Raw genomic sequence first — 7,128 nt, 5'->3', positions numbered from 1 at the left:
GTGTTCTGGCTCCTGCCTGTTCTTTGAAGTAAAGAGATGTTGTACCAGATCCTCACCTCCAGTTTCTTATCTGCATCGGGCTGAAATCACTGAATACCCACTACACAACAATGTCTGCCATATCTCCTCTCAGTGAGAGGCAGCAATGCTTCTGAATACCCATTGCTGGAAACGAGAAAATGGGGGAGGGCTCTCTTTCTCAGACCCAGCTTACTGGTTTCCTATAGACCTCTGGTTGGCCACTGTGAGAACAGGATGAAGGACTACATGGGCCATTGGCCTGATCCAGCAGGCTCTTATGTTCATAGATGTACCCAGCTCAAACATTATAATGTAAACATGTCACAAAAAAACCAGAAGCAAAAAATCACAGGGAGCGGCAGAAAGCTTCACCAGGAAGCAATTAACAGCAAACATCATAGTCCATCAAAATCCTGGAAAGTGGGAGTATCAGTTTTTATCTGGCATTGAGAAGATGTCAGCAATGGCATCTGGCAGATCTCATTGGGGAGAGTGCTCCACAAATGGGGAGCCACAACTGAACAGGAAATGGCTTAATAGTATCAAGTGGGCCAGCTACGGTACTTCACCCATTCATTTCAACACACGCACAGATCTGTGCCCCTGTTGATCTGTAAAGACTTTTGCAGCCTTGGAAAACGATACTTTTAAACAGGTAAGAATCCCATGGCACTTTGAACGCAGAAAAAGATTGACTGACTCAAATGACAGGCAGATTGAGCAGGACAAATTTACAAAAGCAAATACCACATTCGGCTGAAGCAACAATTGCTCTGGGCTTTAGTGAAATAAATCTGCCTCGAATCTAGCAGTTTTAGGCAGTGTCGTGTTTACTGTGCAATGCTGTTTTAGCTGCGTAGTTTTTAGATGCTGTAGCTACTGTGTTTTTATTATGCTGTGCATATAAACACAAAATCATCATCATCGTCGTCAATTCTGAGCCTCATATTCAAGGACTCTTTTGCAAGCGCAATTCTGAGGCTCTGAATTCAGTCACTGCTTTGGAAATTCACTTCGCTGAAAAGAGGGCTGTAACTCTTAGCTTATAGCAGAGCTCCATCTAGTGCTTAGTTGCTTTTGGAATTAAGGTTTAGCACATTGATGTGCATTATTATTATTATTATTATTAAAAAAATAACACCTATTCTTGAAACTATTACCTAGCTTACATTTGCAGTGAGGCTCCCATTACAAAATGGCCCGCTTAATATCCAATAAGGGCTTCTAGGTCATGGCACAGTGATGGCACTGTTTTATGTGACACAGTGGAAATGAGAAAATAATTGCAATGACGTAGACAAAGGGCCTCTTCTGAAAGTATTTAGATCTGGACATAAAAAATGCATTATACACAATGCATTTCCCTTCCCAAGAGAGTCAAAGAAGCTATGAGAGGCAAGAAGGCTTCCTCTAGAACAGTGGTATCCAAACTTTTTTCAAAGAGGGCTAAAAAAAGCTGTTGACCTTTTGTTGAGCTTTTTTAGGGTTGAAATTGTTGAGTTTTTTAGGATTGAAGATGTTGAGGGTTTGCCTCAGGGATCTTTGAGCAATGTAGGGCCTTGATTTCAAGGATTCTGCACCGTGCAAGGACCCAACCATTGGAGCCAACTCCTTTGCCCCCCCCCCCAAAAAATTTATTTGAGGAGGCTGGGCCACCCCAAAGTTGATGGGCATTTCCATTCAAATGGTGTGTGTGTGGCCCTGAACCCAAAACATTGAGAATATGCTCCCTTGCTGCAGATAATTGCAGTGGTGATACCTACTATTTACCTACTTGGTGTGCTTTTGAACTGCTAGGATGACAGGACCTAGGACAGAGCAATGGGAGCTCACCCCGTCTTGTGGATTTGAACTGCCGACCAGCAAGCCCAAGGGTTGCACAATTACAGATGATCAGGTGGTCTCATGCAACAAACTTGTTTTCCCAAAAGGTCAGACTTCCCTGCTAAATAAGGAAAGTGAGGTGGGAACGTACTGGAAAACCTGGGACAACGCTTGCTCTAACCTCTCCGTAAGCAAATAAGAAGGAATACTCCTTACATATAGCCAACACCATCTAACCTCCCAGCAAATGAATCAGGATGAATGCTCAATAAACAGGCTGTCTGGAAGCAGCCCATCAATTCCACAGCCATTTCACTAAACCAGGCATCCCCAGACTGCGGCCCTCCAGATGTTTTGGCCTACAACTCCCATGATCCCTAGCTAACAGGACCAGTGGTCGGGGAAGATGGGAATTGTAGTCCAAAACATCTGGAGGGCCAAAGTTTGGGGATGCCTGCATTAAACCTTGCATCAGTTATTCTTCTCCATTTTAAGGGAGTATATTTTATGGGGGTGGGGTGGAGGGAGGTAAGAAAAGGGGATTTATCACTGACTTGTAAAAAAAAAGGAAACCAATGAGAAGTGCTTTGGACCCCAGTGAGACTCATGCAGAAATGCTGTGCTATTTCATGAAAGCCACTCTTGGTTCTTGCATTTGGAATATTTAGACTTCCAGGCAACACTCAGCTGCAAAGTATTTTGGCTTTTGGCAGGGTATACTCTGGTTCCAAACGCACATGTGAAATGCATTCCAGGGTAATCTTTGAGAGAAGTGGGCCAGATGGTAGCAGTCAGAAGTGACCCAATTCTTTTTTAAGCCTGCGCGTTTCAAATGAGGTACCCTGGGAAGCCTTGAGCTCTCTGCCTTTCACACAAATGCACACCATTTTTAAGGCTGGCAAACAGCTGGTTTCTTGCCTTTTTAAAGGTCATAGTAAAGGAAGAGAAAACACACACAAGATCAGAATGAAACCAACCACCAGGCCCTGTTGCCTTTGAGCTTTGAATGGACTCCCAAATAACAGCTGTACACGAACGCCAGCAAGCAATCCCCAGACCGTTTGCAATTTGCTTCCTGAAAGAGAGGGATCAAGGGGGCAGCTGTCAATCCTCCAGCAGTGCTGAGGAAAATAAATACTTTCACAGGGCTTTATTGAAAAAGGAAGCCCTTCCCCCTTTAATGAAAAAGCCATGATGACTATCAGCTTGAGCTGCCATAAAAGTGTTGGACGGGGAAATTCTCTGCAGGGGAAAATGTGCTTCAAATGTGCCACACTTCCCTGCCTGCCTCTTCTGCCACTGCTGGAGCAACAGCCAGGTAAGAAGGAGTGAGGAGGTCTTTTCCAGTTTGGGTTGCAATCTGAGCTAGGCAAAACCTCTGGAACTGTAATGCTCTCCTATTCCAAGCGGAGGAAAACTGAGTGACCTCCCTACGCGTAACCCAACCAGTTGGTCATGACTAGGGATGGCGGGGAAACCCAGCGCAGTGTGCATTTAAAGCCAAATTTATTAAAAATAACATTTTCTGAAACAGTGCGATAACCAAAACACAGATGTTCTTTGAAATTTGCACTTCTTCGAATTTTGCGATGCAGTTCGCCAGCCAACCAATGTTTACAAAAAAAGGATCTCCCCAAACAAGCACATCCATTCAGCTTCCATTTGTTGAAGTTGTTGGGCACTAGCATTCAAGAGCCACCAGCAAGTGGAGGAAATCTGCTGCTGAGCATTAAAGAATCACAGAGGGCTATGAAGCTTTCAGCTGTTGCAGCTGGAGATAAGCTTGGGTGATGTCTGAGCATGTGGGATCTTTGCCTTGGGAAGTCGCATTAGTGCTATTGTGTGTTCTGAATGGAGGGATGGGGGACGTGTGTGTGTGTGTGTGTGTGTGTGTGTGTGTGTGTGTGTGTGTGTTATTCTAACATAATGACCATTACTAACAACCCAGAGTTGCAGTAACAGGGTAATTACATTATACTGTATACAAAGTGAGCAAACAATAAATAACTAATAAGAGGGGGAAATGGTAACATGCCAATACAATTCAGGACATCTATATATCCCAACCTGTCATGGATGGTGAATGTTGGTCATCTAAGTCCGAAGCCTAAGAAATAAAATCCCTCCAGATGTGTTCTGGATCTCCCATCCTCTGGAGGCATGAAACTGAGGTGTTATTTCCCCCCCTACAGTAGTCAAAGTCCATAAATTCTTATACCGCAAATGTAGATACACCCCACCCCCTGGTTTTTCATTGCTGGGCTACTGAAATCCTAGATGTGGAAAATTAGATTCATATTGTGTTTAAAGCCAAATTTATCACATTTGCACTCTCCAGCACAATTACAAGAACTGCAGGAGTAAAAGACCACAGGTCTCAAATCCTAAGCCTGGAATCTTTCTGCTTAAATTTGCTGACAAGTGGATGGATGGAAGGGAAGGGGGGAAGGGGACGCACACATGATGAAGGAAAGGCGATGTTCTCTGAACTTTTTACTGCAAGCAAATTTTTAGAATGTAACTGCAGAGAAAAAAACTGCAAGATAAGCTTTAGCTGATGAGCTCAGAACATCTTTGTTCTTTGAAATGGCCTGCCTAAATTCCTTATCTGTAGCAGAAAAACGCACAAGTATAAAAATAAATGTAAAAATGCCTGCTTCCTCAGAGGAACTTGCTTAAGCAGGACACACTGCTGGTTTCCTGTCTGCTCCTCTCAGTAATATATTGCTTCAGCTGTTTTGCAACCCCAAAATAGTTATTGAAGATTGGTTTTCCTCTACAGAACCAGAAAACTAATTCTTCAAAATTTGCACTTATCTGAATGTTGCAATGCACTTATCTGACTATTGCGGTACAGTTCTCCAACAAAAGCAGTGTGTCCTCTTCCAGCTCATAGAAAGCAACAGGGAGGGCAGAGCTCACATGTTCAAGCCCAGAACTTGTGTTGTACTTACTTGCGAGTGTAATGCCTGAATAGGGCTAGACTTGCTGGATTTAACTGCAGCTTGCCCTTATTCAAAAGAACAGTTTCTGCCTTAAGTATTATTGTTCACTGGTTAATGATTTGGGAGCTGGCATTTCTTCCACTCCTTTAAATCAAGATCCATCCTCTTCCTGCCTCTCTGTCCATGACTTGGTAAAGCCAAAGGAGAAGGCTGATGAAATCTGAATTCAATAATACTGCCAGTGAGCAGGCTCTGAAGAGACCATTTTGTTATGTTCTTCAAATGGAATCAATATGGCAAATGGTAACTCTCCCAAACATCCTCTCTATGGGTGGGGAATTATAGGCCTCCAGTGCCAGGCAAGTTGTAGGTGCAGCGAACAACAAATCAATGCGGAGTTATGAAACGCCAACGCCGAGTCGATCAAAAAACCTGCAGCAATTGCACCGAGCATCTGATTTTCATTCTCACTCTTTATTATATGTAGTAAAATATGAATTTCAGGACAAGACCTGGCATGGAAAATAATGAAAACATGTGCATATAAAATATGGGTAGTAGAGCACAGTCCAAGCTTGTATCCTGCCCAGAATTGTGGAAAATTGCAAAGCAATAAAGAAAAAAGACCCTAATCTTCATAAAAGGACTGTAGGTCATGGGGCATTGCAGAGACAAATTATGTCTACAAGCTCTCTATAGCCAGATGCTAGCTAAGTAGGTAAGTAAGTAAGTAAGTATCTAGCTATGGTCTATATTATTGTGTGCAACCTACCTACCACCAATACTACTTTTAGGGGGAAGAGTCAGGGCCGTCTTTACCCGGGGGTGTAAGGGGTGCAGGGCACCTGGGTGCCGAATTATGGGGAGTGCCAGGCGCCCACCGCTGAAGCTGCCTAAACTCTTAACTATCTACCTGTTATGAAATATTAAATAATTTTGATCAAGCTAAAAAAACAAAATGCATATATACCTAAGATTTACCGAAATGTATACCTACTGTCTCACTAAAGGACTTTCGACTTTGTGCGCTCATTTACCAAAGACGTGCCGCACCAGCGCTTGACATTCACAGCAGTGGTGCTTGACTCAATGACGGCGTTTGGCATTCACAAGAGGTAAGGCGTAAACTTGGTGTCTGACATAAGCATAATAAAAGTTAATTTAGGGGCTAAACTAAATTTGGGGACTCTGGGCGGACCTTTGCACCCCGGTGGCACATATGCTAAAGACTGTGCTGGGAAGTGTTATGGAGGACCAAATTTAAGTGTTCCTGGATGGCACTGGATTATCTAGATCCACGCCTGTGTTTAGCCCAGGTCTGGCCTTAGGAGTTTTGGAGCACAGTGCCGTCAGCATGCTGACATGTAGCTCATACTTCCCCATAACATCTGAATCAGGGGAGGCTCTACAAGTCCTGGAACAGCACCTTTATGCACTGCATGAGGGCCAATAAGCAGAGTTCAAACCCTGGGAAGACAAGGTTGGTCTCTAAGGTGCTACTGGAAGGATTTTTTTTTTCATTTTGCCTGGGAAGACAGGCACCTTTTGTGGGTGGGGGGTGGGGGTGGGGTTCTTATGTCCAGATCTGCTAGCTGTATGTTCTGGATGTTGTCCTTTGAAGAAGGCAAAACCCTCTTTCCCTTGTGCTTGAGTCCTGCTAAGAGTTAAAAGCAAATGAAGGGGTTCATTTGATTTCCTGATTGCCACCAAGAACTCCAATTTCTACAAGTTAAAAGCAAGCCTGTAAGTTATCAAGCTCTACAGGCCTTCCCAATCTCTCTGGAGAAGCTTCTGTCAGAACTGATGGAATATTCAAAGTGCAGGAAGCCCACCCTGTAGTGCTGCGTACAGAGCACATCTCTGTAGGAAGAGAAGGGAGAGGGCAATTGGCATACTATTGGTTGGGCACTCGTGGTTGGGTTGGGTACTACGGTAGTGGTTGGGTTGTAGTGTGTGTGAACCCCACATTACAAGGCGGACTGCAGTAATTCGGGGAAGGTTCCCGGGTCAGATTACACCATCAACAAGTCGTCTCCAGGCACACCAGGGACTCCATAAGCTTGAGGGTGGCTACATGGCCTTTAGCACTCTCATCTCAGCACCATAGTTCACTACTAATGTACGGTAGTTGGTAAATAAAATAATATTTTATTTGGTCCATGCACAAGCCTCGGAAAGGGCAGTGAACAAGTTACCTCTTCTAAGTGCAGAGAACAGTGGTGCTTAGAGGAACCACAAAATGACCACTGTTTCTTCCCACTTCCTGAGATATACAGGAAGCACATAGCTAATGGCCAAGTTAACCTACCAACTACTCTGCTTCCAGACTGGATTTATT

Source organism: Zootoca vivipara, chromosome 3 (assembly GCF_963506605.1).
Source record: "Zootoca vivipara chromosome 3, rZooViv1.1, whole genome shotgun sequence".
Lineage (NCBI taxonomy): Eukaryota > Metazoa > Chordata > Lepidosauria > Squamata > Lacertidae > Zootoca > Zootoca vivipara.
Note: the sequence above shows the minus strand (reverse complement) of the source record.